Below are 27540 nucleotides of genomic sequence, written 5' to 3'. Positions count from 1 at the left end.
TAGTTATGATATGCTATACACATATACACTCAGTGTACATGATTTAAAAAAATGAATGAAAATAAACAAAGAGGTAATCTGCAGCCATTATCAATCCACTGCAGGATGAGGAAGCCTCCTCAACAATTCATGTTGAGTGAAATGGACAATAATCTGTCCTGCTGGTCAAGTGTGGGTTGGCAGATCGACTGTATTTAGCAGTCAGGGGCTTGAACCCCGCTCTGCTCAAAGAGCATTTGCTACTACACTCCCGCTCCTGACCACTCAACTATGGAGGCTATGAAAATAAACAAAGGAAACTAATAATTTTTTTTTTTTTTAAAGAATTTAAGGTCATTGATCTCCTAGACACAATGTGAACATCTATAATTTGTATTTTATCAATTTTTTGCATTTCACTTGAAAAATCAAAGCTCTGTGGCAAGATTTGACACCTGTGACTCACAGATGACACGTGAGAATGAGAACTGACTAGAAAAAAGATAACCATTTTGCTTACCTGGTATCTATTAAACACCACACGAAAGATTAATGTCTTGTAATTCATAGTAAATTGAAATGAAAACAGAAAATACTGGATAACCAGTTAGGGAATATTGGTAGGCAAAGGCACGTAGGAGGACTGATTTAATTTACAATTTTTTTTAAAAAAAGAAAAATTTTAAAAACTGATATGTCAGATGACATACTACCAACAAAAGGTTAATAAATGCCTTTTCATATTAATTGATGATCAATGTCTTATCACAATTTTTCACCTGGAAAGGGTTTCTCCTGGGTATGGACTCTTAAATGTCGTTTGAGGTCCCATGATCTGACAAATGCTTTCAAACATTTTTCACAAGAGAAGGGTTTTTCTTGAGAATGAACTCTTAAATGTTTTTCTAGATTATTTGATTCAGAAAATGTCTTGTCACATAATTTACAAATGAAGGGTTTCTTCAGAGCATGAACTAAGATATGTTTTTTCAGCTGTACTGATCGTAAAAATTTCTTCTCACATATTTCACAAATGAAAGATTTCTCCCGAGTGTGAATCAAGAAATGTGTTTTTAAATTACTTGATTGCGAAAATGCCCTGTGACATATTTTACAAGTGAAGGGTTTTTTTTGAGTGTGAACTAATGTGTGAGCTTTCAGATTACTTGATTGCGAAAATGCCTTACGACATATTTCACAAATGAAGGGTTTCTCTTTAGTATGTACTAATAAATGTGTTTTCAGGTTACTAGCACTTATAAATTGCTTTCCACAGGTATCACACTGGAACGGTTTCAAGCCATTGTGAGCTAACACGTGTTTTCTTAGAGCGTCCGACCTGGAAAATGCATCCCCACATGTTTCGCACAGAAATGGTTTTTCATGACTGTGAACTGGCAAATGTCTTTTGAGATTATGAATTCCAGAAAATGTCTTTGCACAGGTTTCACATTTAGGATTCTGCTCATTTTGAGCAGTTTCTATTGCAGAACAGTTATCCTTTGATAACAGCTTTCTGCAATTCCTCTTTTCGAGAATGTCTTTTTCAACAATGTTGTTTTGGTTATTTGTATCCAGGGCATTTGAATCTTCTGATTTGACTATTTTGTATATGAACAGATGCTCTTCTTTGAAATCAGCCTCCATGTTAATTTCACAAGCAGACATCTGTAGATTAGTGATGAAAGTACAGACTCTGATATGGTTTCTTTCCCAACAGATATTTTCTGTTCATTGTACTTTCTTTTTAATTTAAACCATTATCATGGAAATGTAAATCAGTTCTGCTGTTGAATCTGAAACAAAGTAAAAAATGAATATATATAATGACCAGAATCTAAATAATAAAAGTTTAGACAATCTTATTCAAATTTAAAAATGGCAAGCTACAAATAAAAATGAAACACTTGAATAAAATTACTCGCAGAAAAATGTTTTAGCAGTTACATTTATATTTACAACCTTGACTGAAAATAACATCATAACCTTTGCAAAATAATTAACAGAAACTGTAAAATAAAACTCTGTGTAACAAAATGTTAAGCATTTTTTTTAAATTCTTACTTTACGATTATATCCATATACAAAGATTCTGAATAGGACATTAGTATTTTCATAGCACACCCAGCTTTTCCAGAAGGAATGCAAGAAATTTTTTTCTTGAATGCAAGAATATTTTGTCAATACATTCACAGCTCACACAGTGATAAGATCTTAAAGAAGAAAATATGAAAATAATGAGTTTCATTTAATCTTCCTACTGTGGTTTAAAATTTTTGTTACACTTATTCTTCTTGGATAAATACAACCAACCACAAATTAAAAACTGTACTACCCATGAGGTAGTGGACTTAAGTGTTTTCACTATATAAATTATATTACAAGCATTCCATATAATATAATAATTCCTTGCCTGTTACCCAAAATTGTCTGAAAAAGACCAAGTGAGGTTTCAAATAGCACATCTTTTTCCAGACATAACCTGTCTTTGGAAACTTATTTTTCTTACTGTTCAATCATATTTTCAACCTATTCTTTGTAGTTATCACCATCTGACTTAGTAACCCACACACTACAAATCTTAATGACTGACAGTTATTCTGTTCAACAGAAGTCATTTGTCTTCTAACATTCAAGAAATTTAGAGAAAATGCCTCATGCTATTAGTGAGCTATAAAATACAGTTGTGGTTTCAGTTGTAAACTGAAACCACAACTGTATTTTATGGGCATAGTTTCAGTTGTAAACTAAGTTTGCTACTAAGTGCAATTTCATATTGTAGAGTCCCTTCAAACTATGAGCTCCATTCATATTGCACCCATACATTTGATCAATAAAAAAGTGCTGCTCAAATGGAAAAGTATACTGCTATATTACTTCATTTTGGACAGAGGTAGCTAAAAAGAACTTAATTAAAAATTAAGCCCTTTTCAGCTACATCTTAATTTCTCTCAAATCCCTTTTGATTTCAACCCCCCTGGGCATACTTTCTACCAGCTTCCAGGGGGTTTTAGCCAGAATTTGCCTGTGTTCCTCTTACAAAGAAACTCCACAATGCTACTTTAGGAAGCCATTTTGGCAGCAGCCTAATCTGGCATTCCAATCCAATCCAGAAGTGGTCAGTGGGTTGATTTCCAGGCTCCAAGGTAGCTAGTCCAACTTTTCAACATCATTTTGTAAATACCAGTCCCATACAACCCTTCCTGTATGACATGGACTGTTACCATGCAAGTAATGACACAGCTCACTGCCATACTACAATCACAACATAGGTAGCACATAACTTTCGAAAACATCGATATACATTATGGACTTCATGATTTCAGGCTAACACAAACAGACCAATTTCAAACCAGCTGATATATCCTCACACCATCAGACAGTGTACTTCATGGACACAATGATACACCAGGACAGGAAGCACGGGGCAATCTCTACACTCAAACACATTTTCACTGGAACAAAACATCATATAGCAAGATTCTCACTCGATCTCACCTCTTGCCACTGTTTTAGAGTTCGTGAATATTGTAAACAACCCTACTCCAAATACCATTTCACATTGGTGAAGGTGATATTGGATTTATATGCAGCTGTTCTACCACTAAAGGCAAGGCTATTTAGTATCTTGTGACGAATGATGTACTAACAAGTGATCTTGTAGCCTTTTGGACTTTGTCCGTGATGTTTACCATATAAGATATTCAGGAGGCATGGTACAAACCTCCCTCTTTATGGTCAACAACAACATTCTGAGTATGAGGCCATCCAGAATTCTTTTTTTTCTTATTGTGATATTACTCGTCTGAGCCTACACTCTTCTATTTTTTAATGAGGCGCCTCTGTAGCCAGGTGGGCAGGAGCAGCAGTGCATAGCACACGCTTCTTGATCAGACCGGAGTTCGAGCCCGTGCCCACCAAATACGGAGGATGTGGAAAGGTCAGGGAATGACCACCGCATATCCCCGGAGCAATATGGCCCTAGTTGCTAATGCTCCTAAAAACCAAATAACAAACAATAACAAAACTCTTCTATTTTTGAATGACGTCTACCAGAGAATTCTGGGAAGTCCACATGAGTTATAGTTACATAAATAAAAAGGAGACTGAGGTAGTATGCAACCATCACCTCACATCTAAATTCTGTTCAATTATCCACAATGGTTGCTAATGCACTTCTGCACAGGAATACTTAAAATATTTATAATGGTATGTCTGTCTGAGCTATATGCAAGTTACAGCAGAGCACACAATATTTGCAGATAGCCACCAAAAACGAACTATAGACACAATGGAAGCATTTGAAGAACATTCAATTAATATCAGATGTCATTTGGTATAATACGAACATGATAATTACCACTAAATACTCATTGCAAAATCAAATGATGGATAAACTTTTTTAAAGAATTCTACTATAAATTCGCTTTCCATAAAATCGGTCCATTAAAAGTAAAATCCCTCATCTTCTTTATCTTCCCATGACAGACAACTAGTCCAATTGGGGTTATCAACCATTTCTAATTTAAAAACAGTTGCTAACTTTTCAATTGGGCTCAAATCAAAAACCAAAAAAGTTTCTGAAAAAAAAAAACAAAAAAAAAAACAGAAATTCCCAAGACCAATTAAATTGGCCACTGCATGCAGTAACTTAAAATTAGTAAAGTAGCATTTTACAAATGAGTTACAAATGGTTTAATATGTCTTATATATACCAAAAGGACAAAATTTATGGGATACCTAGTTACTGGGCAAGCACGACGCTGTCACCCATCTCACTAGTGGATGAACCCACTGCTTGTCAGGTATATAGGTACACTGCATTCATGCAGATGGTAATTCAATGTCAGTATGGATAAATGTCGTGAGTTATCTGACTTTGAAAGAGGGATGATAGTGGGTGCCCAACGCATGGGTCACTCTATCACGGAGGTGGTACAGAAAGTGCATCATCCTTGTTTGACAGTATCAAGAGCATATCGGGAATATGCCATTTCCAGAATAACATCTCATCGCGGGCAGGGTACAGTGGTGGATGTACGTTACCACTGACATCTATCTTGCATTGTTTCAGGCAACCAGAGAGTGACAGGGGCACAAATCACTGCTGACTTCAACGACAAAGGTGCCAGAAACGTCTCCACTAAGACCATCAGGTGATCATTAGCCGCAATAGGTTATGGGAGCCGCCGACCCATCAAAGTCCCACTGCTAACACCACAACACAGGACTCTATGCCTCAATTGGGCAAAAGAACATCGACACTGGACCTTGGGTGATTGGAGACAGGTCTCCTAGTCTGATGAGTCCAGTTTCCAGTTATTTTGCGAGGACAGGAGGGTGCATATCTGGCAGAAACCGCACAAAGCTATGCTCCTGTCATGTCAACAAGGAACTATTCAGGAAGGTGGACAGTCAGTAATAGTCTGGGGTGTGTTCCACTGGCACACATTTGGACCTCTGAAACATCTAGATGCATCTCTGAATGGTCCATCCTTGCAGACCATCTGCATCCCTTCATCATCATCATGCACTCACAGGGCAATGAACTCTTCCAGCAGGACAATATGCCACCCCACAGAGCCGTGGTGACAAGAACATGGTTCAAAGAGCATTCTGCAGATTTTACCACAATAGGATGGCCTCTCCATTCACAAGACATGAACCCTGTGGAAAGGTCCATTTGAGCTTTGGATCCTCCACCAAGGAATGTGACGGAATTATGGACAGCAGTGCAGCAAGCATGGATGGAAATACTTGTGGAAAGTTTTCGTCAACAAGTGGACTCAATGCCTCGCCGTGTCACTGACCTTATCCTGGTGAAAGGTGGGCCTACCCATTACTAGGTAGTTATACCATGATTTCTGTCTGCTCAGTGTACAAGCAGTATAAATTAATCATATATCCTACAGTCTACATCCCACACATATGGACTTGTGGGATACTCATTAACTCAGCCACTGTATAGCATTTAAATTATTTACAAAATCAACTGCCTAAAATGGGTTACAATGGTTTACATATGAATTGTTTAAAATGGTTTATATACAAATGGTATAAATTGATCTATATCTTACAGCCCACATTCTGCATATATGGGCGGTGGGATACAGGAATGAACTTTTACAGCAAATAAGATTGTAACCTAATAAAATGATAAGAACACTTAGTAATTTTAATCTGTTGTTCTTTATATGACACATGAAAATTGTTAACTTAGTTTCAGCTTAATTTTAGTGAAAAAAATTCACCATCACTGTTAGTGGTGTGGAGTACAACAAAGAATACAAAGCCTTAGGCAAAAATTTTGGGATGGGGAGGATTTCGTTTATTAATTTAAAAATATAAAACAGTTATAAAAGGAGGAAGTGCCCAGAACAGTTAGCAACCCTAAGTCAAACTGGATGAAACCCCAAGAGATAGTAAAAATATTCCCTTAATCGTCAGAATCTATACAAACAGTGAACTGCCCCCGGGATCCTTAAGAGGTAAACAGTTAAAATATAGTTATAAATAACTTATCGAATAGTCACTATGCAATATAAAATAACTAATATATAAAAATATGAAACCATTAATATTTGCTGCAATGTCTTAAAGTTCTTAGGAACTAAAAAAATTTTGGTTTTTTATATGATGATGAATTACAAAAATATAGAAATGCAACACTGTAGTGTAATATCATTATGTTTGTATTTCTGCATATATTTCTTATAATTATTTAAAATAGTAATAAATTTAAAATATTGTTTTATAAAGTTACTATAATACGAAGGCTTAAAAAGATTGGACTGACTTGGCAGTGGATGGCCATAATAAAAAAATTTTAAAAATATAGCGAATTAAGACTAATAAAATATCAATTGTCACAAAGGTAAGTTTAAGAAATTTTCCTGGACAGAGAGGGTGTTTGAATAGGTCAAGTAGCAATGGTATATAATGTTATAGAATGTTATACTTCATGCAAATAGGCCAACAACTTGAATAGTTTGAAATTGCACCTCTAAGGTCCCAAAGTATGTCAAGTGGTATAAAATCTGCATAATTTGAGAAGGCTGTGTTAAGTACTGGACGTATAGTACAACAATAGCTTCATTCAAACAAAATTTGAAAATGCCTGTTAGTAACAGGAGCCTAAAATTTTGGAATTAAACATTGCGCCCTATTAGGGGCCCAGCGGCTAAATGACCAGAGGAACAATGGTACACGATACTACACACATACAAAATCCATACAACTTTAAACCTCTGGCATTGACAACGTTCTGTTTCACACCCACAACGTATGTTATGGGGGGGGAAACCCTGGTGCCATTTGACACTAAACACACTCTGCACACCACCTCTTCTGTTCGTACAACTATGACGACAAAAAACAAAAAAAATGGATACATAAGATGAAACCAACTACTGTTTAAGATTTCTTTTACGATTTTAGATACTTGCATTCTCCCATAAGCATACTGTCTACCGACTGGAGGGGGTTGGCAGCCTGTGGTTCTTAATGGTGCCCTGCGACTTCCTCGACTGCTTATCGATTGAAGAACTCTAAAAGAGCATGCAATCATACTTATTCCCTGACACCAAAACAATGAATCATAGGTAAAAGCATAGGAATGGAAATTGCTATTTCATAGGAATAGGCTTACCATCCAATAGGAGTTTAACTTCATGGAGCACGTCACCATCCAGCAGATGTGACTTTTTCAGTACTTCGCAATCTCCAACACATGCTTCCACACACACATAGGCTTAAAACTCAAGTTGCACTCCTCTCCATTGTTACATTTGCATGCAAAAAAAACTGACTCATTTCATTTCGCCTTATTGCCTCCTAGTAACATCTGTTCAAAGGGACAACGAGCAGTTGGCTGGCATACTTTAACTAGAGTGGATACTTGCTTAGTTATTCAAGTTTTGGAAATAAGTTGAGATAACATTTCCCTTGAAGTGACACAAGAGAATATTAAGACTTTAGAACACAATAAAAAAACTCAGGGTTCAATCAATAAAGCATCAATAAGGTGTTTTTTGAAGTTATGCAGGTAGGCACACCCACCTACTCAAAACTGATTGTAACCTATGAACGAAAGGCATCAAATCCTGTTGAGAAACCTTGGCAACACCCAAGGATCACCATGCAACTCACTGACACCTATGCACCATGGGTGCACAAGTAAAATATACTTCCCAAAACAGCAAGGACAAGTGCGAATTTCAACATAGTAGTTTTTTCCCACCAAATGTGCATAACATTCCTATCCTTAAATAATAAAAATTTCATTTACATTAAACGAAAGAAAAAGAGGGGGGGGAGATTTGATACAGTTGCTTTGCAACATCCCTCCATTTGCCAAACTTTCAAAACCAGTAAGTGGATTTGAAAACCCTCCCTCCTACAAGGAGACGTATATGCTCCTCTTCTGTAATTTTGACCAAGAGAAATGTTTTATCAATATTACCGTCTGAAAAGAGGTAAGGTGCATGCAGTCATTGACTATGGTCATGTGACCATAGAAATAAAACTTTTGGGGGTAACCAGGATTGTGCCAATTCTCGTTTAGATAATAAAAGCTTTAAAGTCTGATCAGTTATAAGTGCAAATCAATTATTACAAATAAACTGTAAACGTTATTATATATCATTGCTAAAATATATCATCATTGTAAAGAGTAAATACTGGAGATTAACCTACTTCTACAATAGATCATATTGTGGAGTGATCCAAATAACATCATGTAGAACATAAATATGTTCTTTCAAAATAAATCATTATTATTCTTTTTTAAGTTCCATTAAATACAATAGAGTTCAAATAACAATATGCAAGTAATCATACATAAATATGTGAGGGGGGTCGAAAATTAGATTCTAACTATCTAACATACTTGAATGTTAACTTTAAAAAGTGTACATATCTTATGGTATACTTATCTTATATTGAAAATTAAAGGACTGAACTCATTCACAGATACATGAAGAATACAAGTAACATTTGGATAGTATTTGTCGATTGTTATATATAAGCATTGATGACATTACTCATCATCCATTACTATATCAATCTTTGTACTTAAGTAGGTCTTCTATATGCTTCATTGCTATACTCAACTTAATAAGTGTTGGCTACATAAATACAATATTTAAGTATGGTTCACATACAAATAATCTTGGTGCCAAAAAAATAATCTTAAATTAATACATTACTGACACACTGATACCAATATTGGAATTACAACTAGTTTTGAACATTCCTTAAGTTTCACACTGCATTTCCAGATTTCAATCTAATTCAAATGGGTCCTCAATGGCCACCAGTGGGGAATTCCATTCTGGCTTAGCTCTTCTAAAGTATGTGGTACCCCCTTTTTATTGACACTATCACTTTCAGGTAATCAAACTCGTAGTCTATATAATACAGTAACAATTTAAGCTATAGTTCACCAGCTCTATTTTGGTTTTTCCTTCACCCTGACCAAATACTGGAAATTTTTCCCACATCATGTTGGAAGCAGGTTGGCTGCCCCTCTATCCAACATTCTCTTGTCACCGCAGACAGTTCTTGCAACACTGGGATGACTGTAGGATTAATACTTTGTAAAAAAATTAATTACCATCAAAGAAATGCCATGAGGATATGGCATTCCTTCCAGCTCCTTCAATTTGGAGTTCTCTTGTCAGGTACTTCAGATTTAAGATAAGGATCCTTACTCTTCCATCTATTTGAGAGTAAATACACGAGTCACTGATGGCATCCGCAAATGGATCATTTACACAAATGTCTGCTGGGATTCTCTCTCTCCGTGGTCCACAGTTTTTATAAACCAGCTTAACAATCGGTACCCTCACACAAACAACCCCATCTGCCTTTATGCAGAGGATCCATCTCTGCAAGCCAACACATATTTCTTCTATCATTTTTCCTACTGAGATTTGCTGAGCCTCGGGTCTGAGAACCAAAATATTGACATTAATATCCAAATCCAAATTCCAAGTATCCAGTTGTGTGGTTGATGAGCCAATAATTGATACTATGGACTCAGTATACATTTTATGTAGGTGTTCTCTAATTGTATATGAATAACACTTATTTTTCCTTCCACTCGTCCCTAGTGGAGCACAGTTTTTCAGCTCGGTAGTTACATAAGGCAGTAAGACCTTGTAGGCACAATGGATTACTCAAGGCTTGTCTTACCCATTCCTGTCACAGACCATGAGAGCGGATGGTTGAGGGCAGAGATAACACTCTTTGACTTGGTGCATCTCTATTCTCAGATTGGCAGATGTCTGCTGGAGTTCATCCAGATTCAGCTCCTCCAATTGCCATAATAATATCCTTCTTGTGAGCTTGGATAGTTCTAATAACTTTATTCCCTGCAAGATGATGGGCTCATCTTAGATAGTGTGGTTAACAATGTTAATGACAAATGATACTTTTTCAAAATTATATATTTTTTGTTTGTATTAAAATAAAACAAATATGTTTTCTTTTTCTTTCTTTTCTCTTCTACAAATAAAGAGAAAGAAGTCACAACTATGTATGGTTCCTCCCTTTTCTCATCCCATTTCTTTATATTTTGTAAAAAAAGGAAAAAACATATAGAGGCCTAAACTTCTTTCACTAAATTTTGGTATATTACCCAAATGGTATAGTTCTATTCAATACTCAAAATTCCTAGAGTTCATCATCGATGCATTGATTACAAAGAAAAAAATTCAAATTTTGTTTTTCTCCTTTTTTTTAATGTTTCTGTTGGACACACAATTTTGAGCATATACTGTATAATGTTTTTTTAAAACTTACTCCATCCACTTTATACAGTTTTCTAACTTCCTGTGCTTCTCCTGTACAAGCTCTACCATTAGAGCTAGGTTATTCAGGTTCTGATAGAGCCATTTTTATTTTGATATTTTAAATTTAATCTGTCCATCTTTTGTCTCCTTAAATGATGTTACTGCATCTCGGGGTAACTGTCCTTCATTATCTTCCACGTCTGATATTCCTTTCATTGTCAATGGTCTACTTCCTCTAAGATCATCGTCAGTCTCAACATTGTCAGTTGTGTCATCTTTTTTCAGTTGCAGATATTTCTAACCCATGAGTTGCCTCATCTGTGGATAGTGACACCTCACACTCTATCGGGGTTTCCTTCTCTTGACTTAAGAAGATAACTGTGAGCTTTTGCCTTTCATCAATACTTTTAATATCTGCTGTTTCTGTTTGTTTGTTCTGGTAATCTCTGCTTCTTAGATTTGAGTTGGATGTGGGCCTATCTGAAGATGTTCCTGAGTGTGGAAAACAATTGTGGGTCACGCTGTAATGCCTGTTGCCTTTCCTCTGATGACAGTGACCGCTTAATTAACCTGTGTGGCTAAACTGCTGTTCTTGGTGTTAGTCTTGTCTGCAGATACACTCTATCCATATGACTCAGAAGTGCATCCCACCAAATTTCTTGGTCTTTCTCTCCTTCCTCTTGTTTCAGCTGAGGTTCGCCACGGGCTTGTGTCTGTTCACATTTGCTCCTCTATTTCAGTTCTTATTTCCAAAAATTGTTTTCAGTAACCTTCATTAGTCTATCAACATGTACCATCGGTCCTTAGGCTTATACAGATGCTGGATCTCATAGTTTACAGATGCCTGCTGATGACACAATATGGTCCAACATTTTGACATGTTGGTTTGTGTGTGAACTCTCTTTTTACTCAAGGCACATACATACCACACTCCCGAATAAGTGTGAGCAAAGTTGGGCCTCAGCAGGGATCCAGCAGCTAAATGGCCAGATGAACAATGATACACAACACTACACATATCAAAATCCACACACTTTTAAATCTTTGGTCTTCCCAGCAAACTGGTACACCAACAATGAAAGCAACAGAGCTGGGGGAAATGCCCGGTGCCACAAGACATCAATACACTTTACATTTTACTTTTACACTCCCAACTCAAATCGAGAGTTTAGGCATGTGTATGTGTAGTATCGCTTTTACAGTTAGCTCTTGGATTATTCTTTTGGCAACAAGATTAGTGAATGGAGCAAAACGGGGTGCTCTTACGAAGAAAGGCTTAAGTTTTGCAAATTACAGTGTCTGGAGACTAGGCACCTGCGAGGTGATCTGATTGAGGTGTATAAGGCCTTGAAGGTTTGAGCATACTCAATGCTGATGGAATTCTTCCTCTTGCTCAGAATAATCGCCTGAGAGGGCATAAATTCAAATTGAGGAAAGACAGTTGCAGAATAGATGTACAGAAGTTTGCCTTTAGCCAGCAGATAGCTGATTGCAGGAACAGACTTCCATCTGTTGTTTTGGAAGTTGATAGCTTAAATAAATTTAAGGCTGAACTAGACAAACATTTGGAGTGACTGGATGGGTGAAATGGGAAGGTTTTTTTTTTTTTTTTTTGCCTGATGCTGTATAAGCTTGCTTTCTTACATCGTATGCTAATGCTAAAATCCTGATGCTAGAAATATATTAAGGTAAACAGACCCATTTCTCAGATTACTTTTTAGAACAAACCAGCATATAGGATTTCAAATAAGCTAACCTTGAAAATGCATTACCACACATTTCACAAAGGAAATGCCTCTCATTTGTGTCGGTCAATAAATGACTTTTTAGATGCCCTGACTGAAGAAATGCTTTTCTACATATTTTGCATGTAAAGCGTTTCTCCTTTTCATACTATGTGATGTTGACAGTGCCTGACCACATGTCTCCTGTGTATGAATCACAAAATGACCTTTTAGATTTCTTAAGTTGGAAAATGTTTTGCCACATATTTTGCATGGTAGGGTTTCTCACCAGTGTGAACTTTTAAATGTGATTTCAGATATGTTAATGAAAATGTCTCCCCACATATTTCACAAGAGAAAGGTTTCTCTTGTGTATGAACCTTTAAATGCCATTTCAGACAACTTGATTCTGAAAATGCCGTCACACAGTTTATAAAAGAAGGGTTCCAAGAATCATGAATTAAGAAATATTCTTTCAGCTCTGCTAACTGTGAAAATACTTCATGACATATTTCACAAAGGAAAGACTTTTTCCAAGGATGAAGCAACACGTGTTTTTAAAGCATCTGACCTTGAAAATACTTTCCCATGTTTCACACAGAAATGGTTTCACCTGGCTGTGAATATTCATGTCTTTTGGGGTTACAATTACCTGAAAATGTCTTTCTGCAGGTTCTGCATGTATAGTTGAGCTTACTTCCAGTTTTTATTCCTGTTATACTACATTTATCCTCTGATAATAGCTTTCTGTGATTCTTCCTTTTAAGAATTCCTTTTTGTACAATAACATTTTGCTTATTTGTATCGATATACATTGAGCTTTCTTATGATTCCTCTTTTGTATGGTAGAGGATTTTCTTCTTGTTATTTTATTTAATTAATTTCTGATGATATTACTGATTACTCACTTTGATGTGGATATGGTTACTTGCCAAAGAGATGTTGATTGCTTCTTTGTTGCTCTGTTTCCTTTCACAATTTCTTAGATTTAAGCAAGTTATTTTTGGTATTGAATCTAAAATAAAAAAAAAAGATAATTGAATACATAAATTTTACATAATTAAAATATATTATAAAAAATAAGAAAATGAGATTCATTCTACCCTTCATACTTTATTCAAATTTTAGCTACATTATTTTATTTAGAGATGGCTACCGCTAGTTCTCTGTGATAATTACCTTTTATAAAGAGCTTCGTGTACTGGAATCCATACTGGTCACTTGATCACGAGCACAACTCTGAGTGATTGGGATATCCAGGCAAGTAAGAGAAGAAAGATAATGCTGTAAGAGTGACTGACTGCTGACTGGTCTATCAGAGAAACCAAGTAACCTATCCTACACTTTAAGGATCAAATCTCCAATAAAAATATAATAAAGAGTAATCTGTGGGGGGGGGAGAGAAATGAGATGCATTATGGACATCTTTTGGCAACAGAATATAAGTTTATAATGAAAAATTTGCCTATTTTTAACTCAGAGTATAAAATTCATGTACATAAATACAAGACAATTGACCTTTGTGTGAAAGATAAGTTACTCAGTCTACCTGATGGACCAGTCAGAGGGGAAATTGCTCTTATGTTATCACCTCCCTTCTATTACTTTCCTGGACATCCTGATCACTCAGAGGTGTATGTGATCAAGGGTCTGGTGCTCATGGAGTAACAGCAGTTTAAATGTTTTAGTCTCACTTGCCATAATGGTCACTTGCCATAATCACATATGCCCTAATGGTGACCTGCCGTAATCACATCCCAATGGCAAGGGGGGGGTGCTACTATCAGTTACCCTAAGCAAGTATATAATTGCATACCTGCAATCCCTTTCACTCTAATGACCCTTTACAGGAGGTTGATGAGCAAGTGAGGTAATGCCCCCCCCCCAGTGTTTCCATCTGTGTTTGTCGACCTAAGAATTCGTTGAAATAGTAGCCAAACATCAGCATGACATTTGCTCTTTACAGCAGGGATAATACCTATTAAGGTTATTATATTATAATTATAATATAATTACAGTAGATATAATATATTATATTATATCTACAGTAATATAATATAATTACAGTAAAAAAACAAGCTAACTTTAAGAGAATACTAGGATTAGTAAATGTTGGAAATCTTCCACCTCATAAAAACTGTAACTACAAGAGTATTAACAAGAAATTAATAAAATTAACAACAGATAGACAAAACGGGGACATTGATTTACACACTTTTGTGCAAGCAGTCAGTTACTTTCTTCCACTAAATGATTAGTATAATTTAAAACTAATAATTTGCATTTGTATTTTAAGCTTGTGGTTATTTCCTTAATTTGATATCAAAACATTTATGCATAAAGAAAAATAAATTGTTTATTAACAAAACAATAATTTTTTATTTTGATGTTATTTTTGTTTATTTCTTTCATGCCTTTAAAGTCCATTTTTATATTTTTATTGCTCTGAAAAAATAGGATACGGTTACATACACACAATAGAAATGTGATTGGGGCAAGCGGGACATAGGGCATATACTTTTAGGGCAAGTGCAAAACAGAGCAAGTAGGATAATGCCTTCTAAATTGTAGTTATCTCATAATGGAAATTAGCATTAGCAGAGGCAAATGATGCAAGAAAGCAAGCTTATGCAGAATCAGCCAAAAAAAAAAAAAAAAAAAAATCACTCCCATTTCAACCCTCTGTTCGTTCAAAATATCTGTCCAGCTGAGCCTTAAATTTATTTAGGCTATCAACTTCCAAAACAAGGGATGGAAGTCTGTTCCACCAACCAACTACCTGCTGGCTAAAGGCAAATTTCTGCACATCTATCCTACATCTGTGTTTCCTCAATTTGAATTTATGCCCTCTCAGGTGATTATTCTGAGCAAGAGGAAGAATCCCATCAGTATAGAGCATGCTCAAACCATTCAAGGCTTTACACACCTCTCTCAGATCACCTCGCCGGTGCCTAGTCTCCAGACACTGTAATTTACAAAACTTAGCCTTTCCTTGTAAGAGCAACCCTTTGTTCCATTCACTAATCTTGTTGCCCTTCTCTATACTCGTTCTAGCAGCTCTACACTTCTTGAAAAGAGGCCTCCAGACCTGTATACAGTACTCAAGGTGTGGCCTGATACAAGGGGATAATCACCTCCTTATCTCTGCTAGAAAAATTCCTGTATATCATTGACAAGACACCATGAGCTACTCTTGCAGCCTGTCTGCACTGCAAATAACCCATTATGAGATAACTACAGTTTCATCATTACTTCTTTACTTGTTCAAAGTATGATTTGGGATTTTTTTTTTTTTTTTTTTTTTGGGGAAATATGAGGCATTTCAAAGCAATACCGTTAGCAAAAATTTTAAAATTTTCAGTTTACCTTCCTTTTATTTATTAATTTATTTAATCAATTTACATAAATTAAGGCTTTACTTGTGAACAGCTTTCAGCTACAAGATGTACTTATAAACATACACTACTCTTAACTGTTATTTACATTTATTATTACTATTTGCTATTATTATTTTCATTTGAACAGATACGAGTATTTATGGTTTGAAAGTGCAAGGCTTTGACGGTGGTATCCTCTTGTTTCTTCTCAATTCTGTATTTGCTAAGTACAAGTATAAAATTACTTTTTTCATGTTGTCAAGGTGTAACTTATGGAAAGAAAACATGCTCTTTTACCAAAAAACATCCACAAATCATAGGTGAACATCAAATCCTTTGAATAACTACCAGTAAAGATCTAATTGTGTTTCTTTGAAATCACAGAAATCTAAATAATTTTGACCTCATACACTTAGATTTCAGTAAAGCTGCTGATAGTGTTGAACATAAATAACCGTTGCATAAACTGGAGTAATGTGGCATTGGAGACAAGATAAAGGTATGGAAAAGTGGCAGAAGACAGGGGTAATAATTCATTGACTAATGTTATTAGTCGAGTACCTCTGGGTTTAGTGCTGGGCTCTTTACTGTTTACAATATTTGTTTAACAATATTGATGAAGGCATATCAAACTTAATGTCCAAGGTTGCAGATGATAAAAAGGTTAGAAGGGTGGTTAATGACAGGAATCATGGCAAACAACTGCAACAATAACTAGAAAAATTAGGCAGCTGAGCTGAGAAGCGGTAATTCAGGTTTAACACTGATAAATGCAAGGAATTGCATATGAAAAGCAGTAATCCTAATGTACCACTCGACTAACGTTACACTCAGCGTGGTGGTGGTGAATGAAAGAGACTCGTGGGTACATTCAAATGTGAGGTTCTCTTAAAAGTGGAGACAGGCTGCTTGGACAATCTGGGGGTTTTGTCAATCATATGTGGAATTTTGCAAGCAGCAAGAAGGAGGTTGTATCCAGTTGTATAAGGCAATAGTTAGGCTGAACCTCCAGTGCTGTATACAGGTCCGGAAGCCTCATTTTAAGAAGAATGTGGATCTGTTGGAATGGGTGCAGAGAAGAGCAATAAGATTAGTTAGGAACATAAAAGGGTAGTCTCACCAATAAAGACTGCAGTTCTGCAAATTGAAGCACCACGAATTAAGTGTCTGCAAGGAGACTTAATGACAGGAATCATAACTGATTTAAGCATTTATGGCTTTACACGGGATATAAATTTAAATGGTTGAAGGACATGCAAAAACTGCACTCAGCTGGAGAGTAACCCATTATCGGAACAAATGTCTAATTGGTATCGTGAAGGTTGACAGTTTGAAATTGAAAGATTAGACAAATAAAATTATTAGAGGGAAGAATAGAGGATGCAACTATATATATATATATATTTTTTTTTTTTTTACTGGCACTGTATAAGTTTGTTTCCTTGCATAATTTGCACCTACTAATACTAAGATATAGACAAACTGGACAGGTAGGCTGAGAAATGGCAACTGAGGTTTGACATTTAAAAATGCAAATTACTGCATTGAGTTCATGTACATGATGAACTAATTGAGGTAATCAGAAAGTAACTGATTTGTTAGTTGTTGTTGTTTTTTTAGGAGCATTAGCAACTAAGGCCATATTGCTCCGTGATATGCAGTGGTCATTCCCTGACCTTTCCGCATCCTCCGCATTTGGTGGTCACGGGCTCGAACCCCGGTCTAATCAAGAAGCGTGTGCTACACACTGCTGCTCCTGCCCACCCAGCTATGGAGGCGCCCCCTGATTGTCGGAATAAGCTCCCACTAGTATTGTGGAAGTGGGTAAGCTGAATAAATTTAAAGAAGGTTTAGACAAATTATTAGAAGAAATAAGAAGATGAAGTGGTTAAGAACGTTTTTTTGCATTATATGCTCTGAAAAGCTTAGTGCTTCCCGAAATACACTGTACAAGTATTGTTTCCTTGCATCATTTTGCCCATACCAATGCCAATCTTCCTTTTCACCATATGTCTTTCACCTCTAAAGTAAGATCAGGAAGTAAAATCTTCAATGAGATCTCAGATATTTCTTCAACCTTTAATCTTTTCATACACCAAAATGACCGTCATACAAAAGAAGCATTCTTTGTGGTGATCAATGGTTTCTCTTCAAGTTTCATTATAAGATGGCAATGTCATAGCAGAAAGTATGTGGACTGTCAGCTACTACCTTGCCATCCTTTTAAATGAAAGATGGTCACAGCTATCACAGTAAATGTTATGTACCCATGAGTTGAATTGGTCTCCATTAGAATTCTGATAAATGCATTATATGGTGTGCAAACGTTAGTGCTTCCAAAATATTTTACTTGACCTGTTTCAGATCAGTATGGTAACAGCCACAGACATAGCAGAAGTATTTTGAAGAAAATTACGACCTTGAAGGAACTGGCAGCCATAACATACTATATACATGCAAACACTAGACACATGACATAATTTTTATTTTTATTTTCAAACTGCCCCTTATTCCATTTTGTACACTTTAACTGATTCCAACACTAGACATGCAATGAGCGTCATTTCAGAAAATGATCTGAATCACTCAGCAGACGGAATTATACAACACAAAATTAGATGCATCGCGAAAATCAAGTCTCCATATTTTGCAAATACTGTTGCATGGCCATTGTAGGTCAGAGAGGGTCACATTTACAATTATTTTACCATGAATGGAAATACAGTACAGTATTCAAAAAATTGCGTACCTGATCTTGAAAATTTTACGCAACACTCTTCAATACACAATTGTCTCATGAGATGCATTTTCACTGTTTTCTTACATTATTTATTGTTATGGGCACATTTAACTGAATCGCGGCCAAAACAAACATTTTCATAACACGTTTAATTGATAATTATACCAAACACTTCTTCTATGTTGAAAATCGGTAAACGCTGGATCAGAAGTAAACTTCCCAGCACGCCTGCGCACTTCGCCCAACTGCACAGAGTAGAAACATATTACTTCTCTCTGCCCCACAGAACCTAGAATGGTGTTCCTTCACCTAAGATCACAAAACAGCTTAAACAGTTGCTGATGTTCAATGTGAAATCAAATATATTCCACCTTCCAAGAGAAGACGACACTCGACGTAATTAGCGTTGCTCTGGCAACGGATCGTTCTATATACTAGCAGGTAAATGTAGTTATATTCTGAACACGTAAAATCAGAGCTGCCATGTGAGGAGGTGCAGACTGTGTACTGCACGACTATTATATTTAGGCCACCCGAATAATTAAATTCATCTGCCGTGCTGTCTTATGTCTGTTAATTGCGTGTGTTCTTGGTCGATTTGTCTGTTTTGCTGAACGAAAAACCTCTGTTTCTGAGAGGAAAAAACCTTGCTATTACGCCTCAGACCGACTAACTCAGCCACGGAGTGAAAAAAGCCCATTAAAGTTCCTCGCGTTATCGACGGGATTCTAACTCGGGCCTTTTCCACGCGGTGTGGGGAGGATGCTAACGATATCACTGTGCTACTCGCGCAGACTGTATTAATTCTTATTTATGAAACAAATGTTACATCTATATGAAATTGTGCGTTATTTGTTGCAACGGTATTTCCCTCGTGGTTAGCGCAGTTAGTAGAATAGCCGTCGTCCCCTCACCGTGTAGAAAAGACCTGAGCTCGAGTCGCGTCGATTACTTGAGGAATTTTTATGGACCTTTTTCGAAACGTGGCTGAGTTAGTCGGACTGAGGCTGGGGCAGAATGGTTTTTCTCCGGTAACTCGGATTTTCATCCAGCAAACAGAAAATCGACCATAGAACATCCAAAATTTACAGTAGCCTTATGAGAATCAAATTGCATTTAGCTAATGGTGCAACAATAAATGTAGATGATGTCTACAAAGTATGGACTTCTACAAAGAACAGAATAGAAAAATTCCAAGAAAAACAAATAACTATAAAGTTAAACTTATTCTTAACATTTTTTTAAATTATCATGTATGTCCCTACTTATAAATAAAACAATTTGTAAAAATATTGCACATATTTAATCTTGTCCGAAATTTTTTTACTCAGGTGCATTTCTGCACCGCGCAGCTATGATGCGACTACAACAACGACAACAAAAAAGCATTATTTGAGAATATTTTAATTCTAAACATTGGTTGTAAACATCGATTTCAAAGTACATTTCGAAGAAGCTGACTGACTACCAGGAGTTGAACAGAATGATCACCAAAGTCATCATTTGATGTCATTATCGGAGTACCGAAATTACACAATCACCATACTTTATAGTAGAGTATAATACAGTGCACCTGAAGAGAAATTTAATTTGAAATGCTTTTCCTTTATTTAGTGTAAACGTGTATTTAAATTTTCACAATTTTATGTCCGTTTTTCCTTCTTTGGAAAGTATTTCTAAATCTTTCTTCGTATTGTAGGTTATGTGCTTTTACTTCTGTTGTGCGTGTATATTTCAAATTGAAGTGTACATTGTGATATGACCCCTCCAACCAGCCCCATTTCTCCTCCAGATTACCCCTCCATCCAGCCCCGTTTCTCCTCCTGCTTTCTGTTCTCAAGAAACATGACGCTCAAGAAACCAAGAAACATGGTTGGTTCCATGAGGCAACCTTGGTTCCAGAAAACGGAAAGCCATTCAGCCCCTCCACCAGCCCACAATTCCGGCAGCCAGCTTCATGCCAACTGCGAATCTCTCAATTGATCAAAAGATCAACTGGTTGGACTGGCCTGTCAACTCTTTATATACAATAGCCAACAGTTGAACAGTAACAATACTACAGTTCATTATTCAGACAACACTTTATCGCTGCTGTAGCAATAATATGTGATGGTCACTTACTCGATATCCTGTAGTTGGGATGTACATAATGAAGACAATGGAAAAGAGTTATCATTTTCTTTATTGTGCAGACAATGGAAAATATTTACCATTTAGCAAAATACAGAAATTGAGCACTCACTGCCTCACAGTTGGTAGGATCGCCATCCTTCCCACAGCAGGTTGAAAAGACCTGAGATTGAGTCCCGTCGATAACGGGAGGAATTTTTATGGTCTTTTTCACAACGTGGCTGAGTTAATCGATCTCAGGAGGGAGCAGCCCGGTTTTTTTCTCTCAGAAACTCGGGTTTTTCGTCTAGCAAACAGAAAATTGACCACAGAACGTCGCTGATGCTGCTAAAACCCTATCACAACAAAACAACAACGCATCGTCATATCAACAAGGGCTTACCATGAACAGCATATTAAACTTAAATGGATCATTTATTACTGTTTCTGCAAAGGAATATTTATTTTCACTAATTGCAAGTACACCAGAGTTTTATCCTAAAGGAGTATGCAATTCGTTGTTTCTTTTAATGAAAATAAGACAAATATTTACAAATATTCGCTGCTTTCCCCCTCTTACATCCAAAGTTGGATGAAATATTGTAATGGAACAGTTTACGTGTCTGAATTTGATAGCTTCGGAATACAAGCATTTTGAGTGTGGATGTTTGATGAAGTGTGCCAGGACTGATGATGTGAGTTTGTTAGAAATTCTTTGTTATTGCACATGAAATCGTCTAGAAATATACGGGCGAGAGGAATCAGTGGTTGTATGTTGTGTTAATTTTTGTTAGTTGTTTAAAACAAATTGCCGTTTCTTTTTCTTTATTTCAGCTCCTACATATGGTGATGTCACATGACATCCCCCTGTAACGTTCAGGCTAGGAGGAGAGGGAGAAAGCAATGAGTGTGAGGAGTCTCCACTACCACTCATTGCCTTCTTCCTTTTCTTGCCGATAGCCTGGAGTATGCACCCTGTTCTGAATTTTACCAATTTCTTCCTATAAAATCAGAAGTTATCTTTATAAATGAGATAGTGACTTCCATTAAGTGCCTGAAGTGCCAGTGATGACAACTGACACAAATACACATTTCATTCTTAGACGACTACGGAGGTCTGAGACATTATTTAAATTCTATACGGTGACACCAACTGATGATATTACCAGCAGCAAATTCAAAATGGGAAGCATTCAAAGAATTAATCTTGGAAGTTACTAGGCGTTACTTACCAACTAAGAAATATTGTTCAAGGTTTAGGCTTAAATGGATGTCAGATGAACTAATGAGACATATGGCAGAGAAGAAAAATGTATGGGATACTTATAAATTAATGGGTGATATGGAAGCCTACGTTAGATATAAGCTGGTCTGTAATCAAGCACAAAGAAGGTTTGGCAGGCGAAGGTAGATTATGAGAAATCTTTGGCAAAGGACGCAAAGAAAAACAGCAATGAGTTCTTTACGTATATAAACTCTAGAAGGAAGGGGTTGAATCAGATTGGTCCACTGGATATCAATAATTCAACTGTTAATGATCCTGCTCAGGTGGCTAACAAACTAAATGAGTATTTTGCATCTACATTCACACATGAGGAGTTATTCAGGGAGGAGAATGCCAAAGGTGAACTAAACTCGGGCAGGGAGCTAGATGATTTTGTAATAACTGAAAGGAATATTGAGGAGAAATTATTGTAGATAAGCATAAGAAAGGCAGCTGGGGTGGATGGGATCTATCCAGTTATATTAAAGGAGGCAGCAATGGAAGTAAGCAAACCCTTAGCCATAATTATGAGAGCTTCCTTGGACTCAAGGAAGGTACCCATGGACTGGAGATGTGCAAATGCGACCCCAATTTATAAAGGAGGATCAAAGGGCGACACAAGTAATTATAGACCTGTTAGTTTAACTTGTGTTCCAGGGAAATTAATGGAGTCACTGGTTAAAGAAGCACTGCAGGATCATCTAGATAAGACTTCAGTTATATCTCGGACACAGCATGGGTTTGTTAAGGGGAGGGAAGTCTGGTCTGACCAATTTGATTGGATACTATGATGTGGTCACAAAGCAACTGGATACAGGAAAGAACTTTGATATCGTATATTTATCCCCAGGGGATCACGTCCGGTGAGTATGGGCTTGGCACACCCAGGGTCATGAGCTGGATATCATCATTCTACTGTTTATTGATTTCCTTCTACTTCTCTCTCTCTCTCTCTCTCTCTCTCTCTCTCTCTCTCTCTCTCTCTCTCTCTCTCTCAGGGTAACTCGGGAATTTTTTTTGGCTGGTGCAGCATAAATCTCAGGCTTCCTTGCACCATATAGCTAATAATAATAATAATAATATGGATCTTAGAAAAGCTTTTGATACTGTTGCACATGGCAGACTGCTGCACAAATTGGAGCAGTGCAGCATTGGACGTAAATTGCTGCTATGGATAAAGGGATGGTTGAGTGGAAGAAGACAGGGAGTGGTAATCAATGGACACTGCTCTTCATGGACTAATGTTATTAGTAGAGTCTCTCAAGGTTCAGTGTTGGGTCCATTGCTGTTTTCTCTATTTACAAATGATATTGATGATGGTATATCAGAGTTAATGTCCAAGTTTGTAGACTATACGAAGGTTGGCAGGGATGTTAATGACACTGACAGTACGCTGCTGCAACAGGATCTAGAAAAGTTGAACAGATGGGCTGAGAGGTGGCAAACGAAGTTTAACATTGACAAATGTAAAGTACTACATATGGGAAGCAGTAATCCCAGAGTAACGTATCAACTCTGTGGTATTACACTGGCAGTGGTAGAGAATGAAAAGTACCTGTGGATAATTGTGCAGGCAGATATGAAGTTTTCTGAGCAATGCAGACGGTCTGGTAGAGTACGTCATGGTGTCTTGTCAACGATATAGAGGAATTTTTCTAGCAGAGATAAGTAGGTGATTATCCCCTTGTACAAGGCGATGGTCAGGCCACACCTTGAGTACTGTATACAGGTCTGGAGGCCTCATTTTAAGAATGTAGAGCTGTTAGAACGAGTACAGAGAAGGGCAACAAGATTAGTGAATGTAACAAAGGGATGGTCTTACGAATAAAGGCTTAAGTTTTGCAGATTACAGTGTTTGGAGACTAGACACTTGCGAAGTGATTTGATTGAGGTGTATAAAGCCTTGAATGGTTTGAGCATGCTCAATGCTGATGGGATTCTTCTCTTGCTCAGGATAGTCACCTGAGAGGGCATAAATTTAAGGCTGAGCTGGATAGGAATTTGCAACGAACGGAGGGATGAAATCGGAGCGGTTTTTTTTTTTTTTTTCTTTTGGCTGATGCTGCATAAGGTTGCTTTCTTGGATGGTATGCTCTACTAATGCTAATGCTGTAAGCTTGCTTTCCTGCATCATTTGTCTCTAGTAATAACAATACTGTCTTTAGCCAGATGTAAGTTTTGTTAAATAGTAGTAGTAGATGCTAGAAAGCAAGTGTAAGAGCTTATGCAGCATCAGTAAAAAAAAAAAAAAAAAAAAATCAACCATTCCCTCCAAGTGCCTGTCCAGTTCCTCCTTAAATTTATTTAACCTATCAACTTCCACAACGACAGATAGAAGTTTGTTCCAGCAATTAACCACCCGCTGGCTAAAAGAAAATTTCCGAACATCTATTCTATGTCTTTCTTTCTTAATTTGAATTTATGCCCCCTTAGGTTCGTAATCTGAACAAGTGGAAAGATGCCATCAGAATTCAGCGTGCTCAACCCATTCAAGGCCTTATACACCTCAATCAGATCACCGTGCAGGTGCCTAGTCTCCAGCCACTGCAATTTGCAGAACTTAAGCCTCTCTTGGTAAGAGGATCCCTTCATTCCCCTCACCAATCTTGTTTCCCTTCTCTGTACACGCTCAAGCAAATCTACATCCTTCCTAAAATGAGGCCTCCAGACCTGTATGCAGTACTCAAGGTGTGGCCTGACCATTGCCTTATACAGAGGGACAATCACCTCCTTTTCCCTGCTAGCAAAATTCCTATATATCATTGATAAAACTCCATGACCTGCTCTGGCAGCCTGTCTGCATTGCTCAGAAAACTTCATATCTAATGGTGTTTGATGAATTTCTTTATTTTTGAATCGAAGTAGAATGGTCAATAATTAAGATGGATATGCTATCTTTTTTTTAGGAACTGGCTGGATTGAGCAAATTTCTGTGCAAAAGGAAAACGATAGCGAAATAGTGGAATACAAAAATGCAACATAAAACAGGAGCAAATGTTAAATCTTACATTTATGAATAATATCCCGTTTTGACATATCACATGCTTCAGAAAAAGCAGGATGAATGCTGTTGTTGGGCTTTAGGCACATCAGCAATTTAGGGTTATATTGCCCTGTATTGGCCGTAAATTGTGTATGTTTTGTGCTCGATTTGCTGGATGATAAACCTGAGGTTCCAGAAGGAAAAAAACCATGCTACCTTCACCTGAGATCGACTTACCCAGTCACATTGTGAAAAAAGACCCATAAATATTTCTCACATCATCGACAGGAATTCGAACTCTTAAGACCAGATTTCCACCTGGTGAGAGACTGGTGATAATACCACCTGTGCTACCCACGAAGGCAGATGAATGCGCTTACAGTAGGACCAGAGTGCTATGATGATCCATAGAATATCAGATGCTCAAAGAAAAAAAAAAGAAAAAAAAATGTGGTAGGACAGCTGACAGGTTCGAATTTTTTAAATTTCTCCAAGATTTCTTTTTGTAATTCTGCTTAGGCAATACCAAATATTTCATTTTTCTTTACTTTAATTTTTTTAATAAATTAAATATTTAAAAATTGTTTTTACAGCTTTTTATTTAAAAAATATAAAATATTAATTTTGCTGAAAATTAAAAAAAAAAAATTCAGTCATAATACATAAACATGTATCTATTAGTCTTTCATCTTCCAGTTTCAAATCCTGTTAAGTGCATAAAATTTCAGAGCATATATTTCTGCTTATTATGTATATAGTTTGGAGGCTTCACTTTAGGTCTGGGGACATCGCTTTAGAATATAGATCTGCTGGAACAGGCGCAAAGAAGGGAAAGCAGATTGGTGAAGGTAACAAAAGGGTGCTTTTACCAAGAAAAGGCTTGTTCTACAAATTGCAGTCTGGAAACTAGGCACCTGCAGGGAGACCTGATAACGCCTTGAATGGATTGAGTATGCTAAATGTTGATGGAATTCTTCCTCTTGCTCAGACTACACACAGGAGGAAGCAAAAATTCAAATTGAGGAAGAATGGTTTCAGGATAGAAGTACCAAAGTCAGCCAGTGGATGATTGATTGTGGGAAAAAAAATTTCCATCTGTTGTTATGGAAGTGGGTGGTTTGAATAAATTCAACAACTAGACAAATTGTGGGAGGGTATGGATGGGTGAAGTGTGTAGGTTTTTTTTCCCCGCTGATGCTTTATAAGCTTGTGTTTTGCATCATTTTCCATTACTAATATTAAACATTTTTAAAAAATTAAATAATTCTGTTTATGCACAAACTCAGAGGTTTCTGGATTGCTGTGTAGGTCTAGTGTCTCCTGAGCTCCTAGAATGTTCTGTTGTCCATTGTTGAAAGTTTTGATGATTTCCTGAAATACCAATTTGAGTTTTACACACAAGACAGCCAGACACCTGTGCTAATGGACCTCTGCTCTTGGCCAGTCTCCTTGTTGTTACATAGTAACCAATAACTGAAACTCAAACACAGGTGCATAGATACATAGGTGTATTCCATTACTGCCTACAACAATCCTTCAGTACAAGTAACTATGATCATGATGCTATTGAGATCATCTGCCTTTCCCATGGTTTACCTTCACTATCTCTACTCTGGGGCACTATAACTCTTCTTGCAGGTTTCTCATATAATATAACCCTACACATCAGAGGCTATTTCCACCAACAAGATGTGTGGGATACTGGAATGAAAGTTTAATAAATTTATAAAGCAATGTATATTTGTGTATCTACTTACTTACTTACTGGGCCTACAGAAAACTGTGAATAAGCAAGACAGAATGATACCTGTAGAAGACTATTATAATGGAATATACAGCATTGCTCTTTGAGATCCCATAATGCAGAAAAACAAAGCGAGTCATGGACTGGAAGATTTCCTAAAGACCTCTTCAATTAGAGTAATAGTAAACTGATCTCAATGGGAGGAGGTATTACTTTCCATCTAAGCTGTTCCAAGTTTTTCAGCTGCCATAACATACAAATCATCCTATGAGCACATACTTATATATATATATATATATAAACAAATGATAAAGATCACATGTAGGACCATGTGAATTTGGTGACGATTGTGTGCCAATCGTCACCAAATTCACCAAAGTCAACACACCAAGAAATTTCTAAATCATGACCTAACCGAAGTATGGCTCACCTATAAGAGAATATTAAACTTAACATAACATTAGCAGGTGAGAGCAATGACATTTTTTAAAAACATTTTATTAAACTAAACATATCTCAAGCATAAACACGATAAATGTGTGTTAACATAATAATTTCATTAATAAAATAAATTAAAAGAATAAAACTTCTCTTTCAAAAGGAACATATGAAAGCATATAGCTGCATCCTTATAATTCACGCAAACTGACAGATAAGTCTACTTCAAAACAAATTGTTGAGGGTTTAACTGCTTCACCTTAGCAGTTATATGTTATGATAATTATATATGAAGATGGGAAAACGGAGTTGCTAAGTGTGTCCAATGATTTCAATTTTCTTTGGTACAAAAAAATTGCCTCTGTAGCCAAGTGGTCAGGAGTGCAATA

The 27540-nt window shown here is 36.6% G+C and overlaps 1 long non-coding RNA gene across 1 annotated transcript; it reads right to left on the bottom strand.

The window, feature by feature from the left end:
* Nucleotides 1-1222: 1222 nt before the first annotated feature.
* On the bottom strand, nt 1223-18751 carry LOC150075554 (uncharacterized). The gene is made up of 3 exons (XR_016547906.1): nt 18623-18751; nt 13405-13511; nt 1223-1775 (listed from the first exon to the last, which is right to left on the bottom strand). It is a non-coding gene; the product is annotated as an uncharacterized LOC150075554 (long non-coding RNA).
* Between the last annotated feature and the right edge of the window lie 8789 nt (nt 18752-27540).

The sequence above is a fragment of the Mastigoproctus giganteus genome, chromosome 14, assembly GCF_048544385.1.
Source record: "Mastigoproctus giganteus isolate SK-2022 chromosome 14, ASM4854438v1, whole genome shotgun sequence".
Lineage (NCBI taxonomy): Eukaryota > Metazoa > Arthropoda > Arachnida > Uropygi > Thelyphonidae > Mastigoproctus > Mastigoproctus giganteus.
The sequence above is the reverse complement of the archived record's forward strand: the minus strand, read 5'-3'. Positions and strand labels throughout refer to the sequence as shown.